Source organism: Carcharhinus amblyrhynchos, unplaced genomic scaffold, assembly GCF_965287045.1.
Source record: "Carcharhinus amblyrhynchos unplaced genomic scaffold, sCarAmb.v2.hapA chromosome_353, whole genome shotgun sequence".
Taxonomy (NCBI): domain Eukaryota; kingdom Metazoa; phylum Chordata; class Chondrichthyes; order Carcharhiniformes; family Carcharhinidae; genus Carcharhinus; species Carcharhinus amblyrhynchos.
Genome location: NW_027650093.1, coordinates 127049 through 139571, shown reverse-complemented (window position 1 = coordinate 139571; position 12523 = coordinate 127049). Strand labels below are relative to the sequence as shown.

At 43.4% G+C, this 12523-nt stretch overlaps 1 protein-coding gene across 3 annotated transcripts in view; it reads right to left on the bottom strand.

The window, feature by feature from the left end:
• med30 (mediator complex subunit 30) overlaps positions 1-8671 on the bottom strand; it is a 43885-nt gene extending 35214 nt beyond the window's left edge. Inside the window, exons 1-2 of one of the 3 annotated variants that reach the window (XM_080183624.1) lie at positions 8554-8671; positions 6208-6296 (exon numbers count right to left, since the gene is read on the bottom strand). The gene's annotated coding sequence lies outside the window, so the exon portion shown is untranslated. Of the gene's footprint in view, positions 1-6207; positions 6297-8193; positions 8269-8553 lie in introns of those variants that run through there. The other 2 variants (XM_080183623.1, XM_080183625.1) reach the window with 2 other exon arrangements.
• Positions 8672-12523: the final 3852 nt, after the last annotated feature.

Here is a 12523-nt window from a genome sequence, read left to right as displayed (position 1 = left end):
CAAGCCATATTTAGTAAAGAAATGAAGAATGCCATATGCATGCATTGTGTAAAATGTCTGCACTAATTTGTTGAGTGATTGATCAAGCATATAAACTTTTTGATGTAATTCCACTAGTCAGAGTCAAATTTGTGACACACTCAGGAGGTTCAGCTGATGCCATTAATGAACAGAAAAACATTTGTTTGTAACGATACCAGAATCCCATATGTGCTGTTGAATCACAAAATCATCCCATGAGGCTTATTATCCATATACACAAATGCAATTTCATTCTCATTTGTTAACCACACATGGAAGCCCTCCAGCTGCTGCCTGTGTGATCAAGGTCTACTTTTTTCTGAGTCAACGAACTGCAAATTTGTGTTATTTAGTGACATAAATGTTTGCACGTATTGCAATTTATAATGCCAAGGACTTAACCATTTCAGACGCTGAAAAAAAACAGGATTTTACTGAGAATCGAGGAGTCTTACAGCAGTACAGGTCGAATTTCATTTATTTGTCATTTCAAACACATCCAAAAAGTGCATTTGTTTTGAAACTCATCGATCTTCATTGCGGCAAGTCTGTGACTTAAGCTGCCGCGAACCTCACCAACTGCACTGCAGCGTGGGAAGTTGAGTTATTTGACTGCACCGTTTTCCTTGCAGACCCTCTCCAAGCACAATTGCAAGTGGTGCCACAGGTGGAAAATTATTGCCGGTTCCCTATATTATTCATTCAGTGGCACATCTCACTTTTCTAACCATTTTATTAAACTACATAGCTAGCCTAAGCTTTGGCCACTGCAACGCAAGGAGGCCGAGGCCCATATGCAGTATGCAAAAACTGAATTCCGTAACTTTATCAGCTCCAAGGGTGTCAGATAAAGGATACTCAAACTGCAGCACGCCACAGTTTAATAAAGGCATTTTAACAGCAAGCCAGTTAGAGAAAAAAAATATTCTAGTGGTAGGTTTCCTTATTTTCAAGATGGTGCGAGACACAGGCCCATGAAAGAGTGAACCGTAACTAAAAATCCATCTACCACACCCTTGGCTGACTAAAATATCACGCTCATATTCAAAATGATCAATTCAGGTAGCATCTATGCCTGCAATTTGTGACAGCATTCTACACTTCTACCACCCTTTTCGTGAATAAGTGTTTTCGATGAGTGGCATAGTGATTAGCACTGCTTCGTCACAGTGCCAGGGACCCGGGTTCGATTCTCTGCTTGGCTCACTGTCAGTGTGGAATCTGCACGTTCTCCCCATGTCTGTGTGGGTTTCCTCCCACAGTCTGAAACTCGTGCTAGTGAGGTGCATTGACCCGAACAAGCGCCCGAGTATGGCGACTAGGGCAATTTCACAGTAACTTCATTGCAGCGTTAACGTAAGTCTTACTCGTGACACAAATAAATAAACTTTATCTTCTGTCCTGCCAGGTTACAAGCACATGAATTAAAATCAAGAGTAGTCCATTTAATCCCTTCAGCATGGTCTGTTATTTGATAACATGATAGCTGATTTGATTATAGTCTCAATTCTACTTTCCTAGCTATCCCCACTAACCTCTGACTCCCTTGTCAATCAAGAATCTAGCTAACGCCGCTGTACAAATATTTAAAGAGCCTACCTCCACTGCTCTCTGGGAAGGGAATTCCACAGACTAACAGCCCGCTGAGAGAAGACTTCTCCTCATCTCCATCCTTTTTAAACCGTGCCCTCTAATTCTAGTCTCTCCCACACGAGGGAGCATCGTCTAAGCATCAATTGTGTCAAGTCCCCTCAGGAACGTTATATCTCAATAAGATCACCCCTCATTTTTCTAAACTCCAATGAGAATAGGTCCAACCTTTCTTCATATAACAACCCTTCAGCCCAGGATTCTGTGGAGTGAATCATCAATGGATGCAAAACCTTCAAGTAAGGAGGCCAAAACAGTACACAGTACTCCAGATTCCTTGTACAACTATCACGAAACTTACGTACTTTCATTTTCCATTCCTCTTGCAATAAACATTAACATTCCATTTCCTTCCCAATCACAAGCTTTTTGAGATTCATGTATTAGGTCATCCATTCCCTCTGTTCCACATAGTACTGTAATCCCCCTCCAATTAAATGATATTCTTTTCTAGCCAGAGTGGACGACATTATATGCCAGCTGCCATTTATTTGCCAAGCCTCTTAACCTATTGATATCCCTTTGTCACAACTTACTCTCTCTATATTTGCATCATTAGCAAACTTAGTAACTATGCACCCAGTCCCCTCACCCTCTGATTGTAAATATTTGAAACACCAGCACTGATCCTTGTGCAGTCCACCAGCAACAGTTCGCCAACCTGAAAATGACCCAATTATCCCTATTCTCTCCTTCCTGTTAGCTAACCGATCCTTTATCCATGCTAATTTGTTACTCCCTGCTCGATGAGCTCTTGTTTTCTGCAGCAACCTTTGTTGTGGCATCTTATTGAATGTCTTTTGAAAATCCAAAAAAAGCCACATCTACAAGTCCCAATTTATGCATGTTAATTTAATGAAACATGATTTCCCTTTCAGTAAACAAGGATAATACTGGCTGATTATATTAAGCTTTTCCAAATGCCTTGCTATAACCTCCTTAATAATAGATTCAAGCATTTTCTCTATGACATATATTAGCCTAACTGGCTAGTAGCTTCCTGACTCCACACTTTCTCGAATAGAGGACTTATATTTATTATTTACCAATCTGATTGGTCCTTTCCAGAATTTAGGAAATTCTGGAAAATTAAAATGGTTTATTCGTGAGTCACAAGTGAGGTTTACATTAATACTGCAATTAAGTTATTGTGAAATTTCCCGAGTTGTCACAGTCTGGCACCTGCTTGGGTACACTGAGGGACAATTTAGCATGGCCAATGCACCTAACCAGCACATCTTTCAGACTGTGGGAGGAAACCCATGCAGACACGGGGAGAACGTGCAGACTCTGCACATACACTGACCCAAGCAGTAATTGAACCCGGGTCCCTGGCACTATGAGGCAGCAGTGCTAACCACTGTGCCACCTTATTACCAGCAAAACATTTCCTATCTCAGCAGAAACTAATTTTAAAATTCTAAGATAAAAGTCCGTCAATTCGTAGAAACTTGTTAACCTTCAGTTCTAAGTTCTCTCAGTATCGCTCATCCAGTGATTGTAATTATATTAATTTCCTCTCTCCCTTTCATCTCTTGATTTGCATCTTCTCCAATGAAGGGAGGCACACACACTATCTGGTCAACACTCTGCTCTTTCCTTATTTCCCATTCTTACTCTCTGGAGGACCAACACTTGCTTTAGTTATTCTTTTCCTTATTAAATACTTTCTGAAATTCATTATCTATTTTTACATTTCTGGCTACCTTCCCCTGATTTCTCCCTTTTTTTTGCTACGTCATTCTTTGCTTGTTTTAAATTGTCTCCAACCTAGTGACCTACCACTAACCTTTGCAGAATGACATGCTTTTTCATTCAATTTGATACCATCCTTAACTTCTATACATAAATTAGCTAAGGATGGCACACTCTACTCACTGGAATGTATCGTTGCTAAGCGTTATGAAATACGTCCTTAAATATCTGGCACTATATTTCTACTTGCCCTACCATTTAACCTAATTTCCTACTTCACTTAAGCCAGTTCTATCTTCCCACCACTGTAATTGCCTTTAATCAGGTTTAAAATGATAGTCTTAGACCCACACTTCCTTTCTTGAAACTAATTGCAAATTTCAACCATGCTATGATCACTACTACCCAGAGGATCCTTCACTACGAGATCATTAATTTATCCTGTCTCCACGTACATTATGAGATCCAGAACAGCCTGCTCTCTAGTTAATCCTACAACGTGCTGTTCTAAGAAATTGTGCTGAAAACACTTGATGAACTCAGCTTCCATGGCACATTTGTCAATCAGATTTGTCCAATCGATACAAGAGATTTTAAGAGGTCAACTTCCTGAGGCTCTGCCACCATCAGAAAAGAAAAACCTTCATCACGATCCTAAAAGTATCAAATGATCACACAATCTTCCTTCTCCTATGAAATGCAAGCCTAGTTTGTACAGTTCTCATCTCATAATTGAGCTACTGGGAGTCCTGGTATCATTCTGGTAAATCCGTGCTGCACTCCTTCCAAGGCTAATTAATCCTTTCTGATCTGCCGTGCCCAGAATTGTACACGGTATTTCAGTTGCGGCCTAACTGGGGCCTTGTGCAGTTGCAGCAAAATTTCCTCCCCTGGAAATCTTTCTTTGCACCTACTATAACTTAATGATCTCAGTACACGAAAACCTTTCTGGATTGCCATTGTTTCCAGCATTTAAATAATACTCAAGTCCATCCTTTTAGGATCCAAAATGGATAATTACATGCATTGAAATTCATCTGGCACAGTTTTGCCCATGAATCAACATCTCATTGCAATTTTATGCTCTCATTTCATCAATCTGAGCCATAATTTCCACCCAGCAGTGTAAAGAGATGTCCTGCTGGAATTACAACAGTAAGCACACTGACCTGCTCGAGAAAACTTTGTTCAAACATCCATTAGCTGGAGCTGCTTGGGGCCTGCAATGAAAGAGGCCTCTGTCCAGTGCAACATCAGTGAACGCAGGAGACCATGCCCCCCTTTTTTTAATGCACTGCCGGCTGTAAAGCAGGCATGTTTAAAGGGGCCAGTGAAACCGACAGGCCAAGAAGATAAGTGCTTGGAATTTGAGGTCAGGTTCGAATCAGGGCAAGTTGGGTGGTAGGGCACACTCGTGCAAGTGTCATCAGGGTCAGGTTCGATTGCATGGGTGTTGGGTTGGGGCCAGGTCCACTGGCACAGGTGTCAGATGTAGTCTACTCAAGCCAGGTCCACAGGTTGGCAACGAGGGGGTAAGGGAGTGGTACTCCCATGCAGCTACGGTCTGTGGGGCAGGACGGGCAGTCAGAATGGAGAGGATTGGGTATTTCATTGGGTTGATTAGTCGATTGTCGGGGTGACCCGTATGTATCTTCGTCTGGGAGTTTAAAGTAGTAACTTTGAAAATGAGAAGTGTTTTACTTCTTCTAACTCTTCCAGAATAACTGGGAGAACCACCCCGAGTTAGCAATTTCAATTGCTTTTTCAGATGGTTCCAAGCACAGTGTAATCGTGCAAGGGAAGTTTATGCTTCTGGACAACGCCCGTGTGGATTCTTACCTGGGAAATTCCAAGAAGGATTCCCCAGTGGATCTTTGGAGTTCCCCCTTAAATCTGATGGTGAGCCTTAAAAGTACAGACCTTCATGTTGTTATGAGCAAAACTGAATATGAAGGTAATGCACATGTACACACAATATATATTACGTACAGAATCATAGAATCCCTACAGCGTAGGAGGCGACCATTTGGCCGAGCCTGCACCGATAATTCCACCCCCAGGCCCTATCCCTGTAACCCGACATATTTACCCTGCTAATTCCCCTGACGCTAAGGGGCAATTTAGCATGGCCAATCAACCTAACCCGCACATCTGGCTGCATGCATCTACCTGCTTAGACGACATTCAAACCCATCTTATTCCCAACTATCAACCATAGAATCACAGAAACTTAGAACAGAGAAAAAAGCCATTCAGTTCACCATGCTCATGAGCAGCTGCGCTTATCCAATACCCTCACTTTTTGCATTTAACTCTAAATTCCTCATCCTTTTCACACACCAGCCCAATTTCCTTTTAAAATTATCTATGGAATCACTCACACCCCCTTTCCACATATAGCATTCCAGATTCCAACAACTTTAACTATTATAATCCATTAGGCCATACCGTACATATTACTTGTGGCTTTGCCTTTTAAGAATACAGATTTTCCTGTCAAATGTTTTATGGCAATTTCGTAAAGCAAAATTCTTGATTAGGCGCATTATACATTTTTATTTGATTCGTCCTTTCAGAGTATAAGAATTACAACGAGTTACCCATTGTAAATTACATGAACTCACCGAGTGTTTTCAATCACATAAGGAGATCAAGTACAATATCACCATAGTCTAGAACCTTGACAAGGTTCGTGAGATGAAGATTTACTGACAATTGAAAGGGCACAGAGTAGCAGGGGAAACTATATACCAGGCAGTACAAAAACAAACTATAAATTTTCCAAAGGGGTTAATTAGCTTTTTCAATGTTGTGAGCAGAAAGAAAATTTTAAAAAGTTACTTTTTCTTCAGCAAAGTAATACTCCAGGCAAAACTTTATCCCTCAGACCCTCCTGCATGCAGGCTGCTTCAATGGTGATCAATTTCTCTCTGCCATTTTGTAAAGTGATAAACAATGGTGAATGTGAAATAAAATCCAAGGCAGAATCTTAAATATTTAAATAGTTAACGTCCATACATCTGACCGATGATGATCAATCCTCACACACAACTACCAAATCTGGAGGTGCTGCTATCATAGACAACATCGTGTACATCAAGGTCAGCATCAATTAAGCCATATGGCTCATTTTTATCATCGACTTGTTTCCATAAATTTCCTTGTCGCCCAAGTACAGCCGAGTCCTGTACAACCTCAAACGTTTACCCTGTTCTACTGGCCCCATATCTGATTTGACACATAGCTCTTCTTCCAACTTATCTAGCTCACCCCTCTGCCAGTGAAATCTTTACAGATCTTCATTAATCAGGGATGGACTCTTTATATGTTCCTCGATAGGCTTCCCAGTTCCAGCCTTTGCGATTATCAAGTGCGGAACTCGATGCTCGAGTTCTTTGCTCCATCCAATGGCTCCTTGTGTCCCAGGAAACTTCAAGGTACGTTTCCTATCCTTCAAATTCACAATGGGCTCCTCTCACCCAACGCAATCAGCTCCTCCAGCCAGAATATACCTATTCTTGCAACTCCAGATTTCCCTTCATTACTTACTAAGTTTCTGGCAACTTCCCACATCACTCCAAAAAGGGTCAATCTTTTAATTGGGAGAGACGGTGACAGCGCTAATGTCACTGAGCTAGAAATCCAGAAGCCCCAGGAGCATGGGTTTAAATCCCACTATGGGCACTGGTGGAATTTAAATACAGTTAATAAAAAAAACCTGGAATTTAAAGCTAGTTTTAGCAATGATGACTGTGAAACTATTGACGGTCACAAAAAAAACCTCTCTTTTAGGAAAGGAAATCTGCCATTCTTAACTAGGTCTGGCCTACACGTGACTCCAGAGCTACAGTAACGTGGCTGACTCTTAACCACTCTCCGAGACAATTAGGAATGGGCAATAAATGCTGGCCTCGTCAGTGATGCCCTCATTTCATAAGCAAATTTTAAACAATTATGACCCTGTCCTTTGGGATTTTCTTCCAAAATAACATTGCTCTCTGTCTCTCTCGCTCTCGTCTTCAAAAACAAATCACTTATTCCTTTAGTTTTTTCCTTGTCCAGATCTGCCTATCAGTAAAATACTCTTTTCTGTGATGAACGTTATACTAATGCCTAAAATTAATAACAATCAAGATTGTTATTTCAATGAAAATACAGTCAGAATTAAAACAAACAGCAGTACCTCCTCTCAGGTAAAAAGATCATTAAGTGTTTTTTTAAAAAATCCTAATTGTTTTTCAACTATTTTGATGTCCCTGCTTCCATGTAATTCAGAGCGGTCTGACGTACAGCAGTGACTCGCTTCTCAGTCTATGAGCTATAATTAATGTGCAGCCTGGGAAATTAAACACAAGGGATTTCAGACCCTCAAAAGAAAAAGATAGGAGACAGCAGATGCCAAGCACATACTTCCTTTAGACATGCTGTGTATGGAAGCCAAACAACAGGCATTCCTCAAGGGGTTTACCATCGCCCGAGAAACTGGGTCAGAAACACTTAGCTGCAATTCCTTTGGGATACTTACAATTAAAATGGTGGCAGTGGCAATTTAATGCTGAGCTGATACAGTCTATTAGAAAACTATGTCAACAATTCCTCTAAGATTCTGTGGGCTGCTTAGCTGACCCTGAGCTGCTGCAAATACTGCTCATCAGGCAGTAAATAAGGAAGCTGGAACTACCTGCAACCCTGGGGCAGAGAAAGAGAGGAAAATTTCACCTTTTAGCAGATGGAACATAAGAGATGTTCTTGTTTCTATATAATTAATAACTTATAAAACTTGCAACTTCAAAGAGTTTGCAGTAAATGGTTGGAATTACAACGTACGTGTCCACAAGGATAGCTGACCACAGCTTGCACCGCATAGTGAGGACCCTCATGGAGTGAACTCTCTCACTCGTTCATCACGCTGCAAGGGAAAAACTGTCGCTTTAAATGGGAGTACCACTTTAAAACACATCCAAACCTTTGGCTGGTTGACACCAACAGAATTAGTGTCCCGGACAAATGCCACACGAACCCTTTATTTCACAATACTGGGGCTTTTGAGAGATAAGTGATGTTGGCATCTGTCTAAGTGTCATTCCTTCAGCCATGATAAACAAGCCGGAAAGGCCGGCCGCAGCAATGCAGGAGCACACATGCCTCAGTACCGTCTCGCCAACTGTTACTCGCTTCAATACTCACAGCCCGGCCTCATGCCAGTTTCCCAGTCGTCAGGAAGGCGCCCCGACCGCAGCTCATTGAGACAGGCACTCAACAGGGAGACAGCCAGCCCTGCAGCCCGCGCCTGCGCACACGCCGAACAGCCTGACGGTCACACCTGAGCCCAGACTACCAGACTGCGCTTGCGCCCGGATCGGAGCGTCCGACATTGCGCCTGCGCCCGGATCGGATAATACGACATCGCGCCTGCGCACAAAATCTGACAACCTGACATCGCGCCTGCGCACAAAATCTCACGCCCTGACATCGCGCCTGCGCACAAAATCTGATAACCTGACATCGCGCCTGCGCACAAAGCCTCACAACCTGACATCGCGCCTGCGCACAAAATCTCAGAACCTGACATCGCGCCTGCGCACAAAATCTGATAACCTGACATGGCGCCTGCGCACAAAATCTGATAACCTGACATGGCGCCTGCGCACAAATTCTGAGAGCCTGACATAGCGCCTGCGCACAAATTCTGAGAGCCTGACATCGCGCCTGCGCACAAAATCCGATAACCAGACATCGCGCCCGCGCACAAAATGAGAACCTGACATTGCGCCTGCGCAGTAAGAAGTCTGACAACACCAGGTTTAAGTCCGACCAATTTATTTGATAGTAAACTCACTATCAAATCAAACTTCTTACTGTCTTTACCCTAGCCCAACGCCGGCATCTCCACATCATTGCACCTGCGCGCAGACCGCGCCTGCCCCAAAACCTGATAACCTGACACTGCGCCTGCGCGCAGAACCGGCAGCCGGTACACGCGTCTGCGCAGCAGCCTCTCAAGGGCTGAGTGAGTGATAGGCAGTGGATTTCGCTCAACCACTTGGAGAATAGAGTCATGGTCATTATATCAATGAGGCAGGCAGAGAGAGACAGAGTGTAACTGGTGTGTTTCAGACAAGTAGAGGAGACTATACTAAAACAGAATTCTTTACAACTGTATTCAGTATGTAAACAGCAAACCCAGCTGGAAAAGGGGCAGCTGTGGATTTAGTTAGTAAATCAGGGCAAGTGAAAGAACATTTTGGTGATAATATTCATAATTCAGTCAGCTTTAGCACAGTTATTGAAAAGGATAAAAATAAACCAAGAGTAATAATTTTTAAATTATGGAAAGTTCTGTAAAAACCCAGCTTGCAGGTGCAGCAGATGGTCAGGAAGGCGAATGGGATGCTGGCCTTCATAGCGAGGGGGATTGAATATAAAAGTAGGGAGGTCTTGCTGCAGCTGTATAGGGCATCGGTGAGGCCGCAGCTGGAGTACTGTGTGCAGTTTTGGGCGCCGCACCTGCGCAAAGATATTTTGGCCTTGGAGGGAGTGCAGAGGAGGTTTACTAGGCTGATACCAGAGTTGAGGGGGTTGAGCTATGAGGAGAGACTGAATAAACTAGGCTTGTACTCGTTGGAGTTTAGAAGAATGAGGGGAGATCTCATTGAGACGTATAAGATGATGAATGGGATGGATAGGATAGAGGTGGAGAGACTCTTCCCGCTCAAAAAAGACAGCAGGACTAGGGGGCACAGCCTCAAGATAAAGGGGGGGGCGGTTTAGAATGGAGTTGAGGAGGAACTTGTTCACTCAAAGGGTGGTGAATCTCTGGAATTCTCTGCCCGTTGAAGTGGTGGAGGCTGCCTCGCTAAATATTTTTAAGACGCGGGTTGATGGGTTTTTGATAAGAGAGGGGATTAAGGGTTATGGGGAGAGGGCGGGAAGGTGGAACTGAGCCACGACAGATCAGCCATGATCTTATTGAATGGCGGGGCAGGCTCGAAGGGCTAGATGGCCTACTCCTGCTCCTATTTCTTATGTTCTTATGTTTTAATAAATTAAAGTGAACCGGAAGCCTCTAATTGAAATTTGATGAGCATCAGAACATAAGAACATAAGAAATAGGAGCAGGAGTAGGCCATCTAGCCCTTTGAGCTTGCCCTGCCATTCAATAAGATCATGGCTGATCTGAAATGGATCAGTTCCACTTTCCCGCTTTCTCCCCATAACCCTTAATTCCCTTGTCTATCAGAAACCTATCTACCCGTGACGTAAATATATTCAGCGAGGTAGCCTCCACAACTTCAACGGGCAGAAAATTCCAGAGATTCACCACCCTTTGAGTGAAGAAGTTCCTCCTCAACTCAGTTCTAAACTGCCCCCCGCCTTATCTTGAGGCTATGCCTTCTAGTCCTGCTGTCCTTTCTGAGCAGGAAGAATCTCTCTACCTCTACCCTATCCATCCCATTCATTATACGTCTCTATAAGATCCCCCCTCATCCTTCTAAACTCCAACGAGTACAGACCCAGTCTATTTAGTCTCTCTTCATAGTCCAACCCCCTCATCTCTGGTATCAGCCTAGCGAACCTCCTCTGCACTCCGTCCAAGGCCAAAATATCCTTGTGCAAGTGCTGCGACCAAAACTGCACACAGTACTCCAGCTGCGGCCTCACCAGTGCCCTGTACAGTTGCAGCAAGACCTCCCTGCTTTTATATTCTATCCCCCTCGCTATAAAGGCCAGCATCCCATTCGCCTTCTTGATCACCTGCTGCACCTGTAAGCTGGGTTTTTGCGACTCGTGCACAAGGACCCCCAGGTCCCTCTGCACCGTAGCATGCTGCAGCTTTTCGCCCTTTAAATAGTAATCCCTCCTACTATTATTCCTGCCAAAGTGGATAACCTCACACTTGCTAACATTGTACTCCATCTGCCAGGTCCTCGCCCACTCACTCAGCCTATCCAGATCCCTCTGCAGACTTTCCACACCCTCCACACAATTTGCTTTTCCACTCATCTTTGTGTCATCAGCAAATTTCATCACCCTACACTCAGCCCCCTCCTCCAGATCATCTATATAAATGGTAAATAGTTGAGGCTCCAGCGCCGATCCCTGTGGCACCCCACTAGTCACCAACCGCCAATCAGAATAGCACCCATTGATACCAACTCTCTGCCTCCTATTAGACAACCAATCCTCTATCCACGCTAACACCTTACCCCCAACTCCATGCCCCCTAATCTTCTGAAGCAACCTTTTGTGTGGCACCTTATCAAACGCCTTTTGAAAATCGAGAAACACCACATCCACCGGTTCCCCTCTATCTACCGCACAAGTCACATCCTCATAGAAATCCAATAAATTTGTCAAACACGACTTCCCCTTAAAGAATCCGTGCTGTGTCTGCTCTATCAAACCATTCTTTTCTAGGTGCCTCGCTATTTCTTCTTTGATGACGGATTCAAGCATTTTTCCAACTACATACGTTAAACTAACCGGCCTATAATTTCCTGCCTTTTGCCTGCTACCTTTTTTAAACAGCAGCGTAACATTAGCCGTTTTCCAATCTTCCAGCACTTCCCCGGAATCCAGCGAAGTTTGGTAAATAATCACCAAGGCATCCATTATCACCTCTGCCATTTCCTTTAGAACCCTGGGATGCATTCCATCCTGTCCTGGGGACTTGTCCACCATTAGTCTATCAAGCACTACCTCTCTAGTGACAGTAATCACATTCAGGCCCTCAACTCCTACCATCCTTCTATCTTTAATATCCGGAAAACTATTCGCATCCTCCTCCGTGAAGACTGAGGCAAAAAACTTATTTAAGGCCTCTGCCATTTCCTCATCTCCCACCACTAAATCCCCCCTCTCATCCTCTAAGGGTGCAACATTCACTCTAAAACTGTATTCAGCCTGTAAACAGCAAACCCAGTTGGAAAAGGGGCAGCTGTGGATTTAGTTGTAGGTAGTAAATCAGGGCAAGTGGAAGAACGTTTTGGTGACAGTAATCATAATTCAGTTAGCTTTAGCACAGTTATTGAAAAGGATAAAGATAAACCAAGAGTAATAATTTTTAAATTATGGAAAGTTCTGTTTTCATAAATTCAAGTGAACCGGAAGCCTCTAATTGAAATTTGATGAGCACCAGGACAATGGGAAGAGTTTA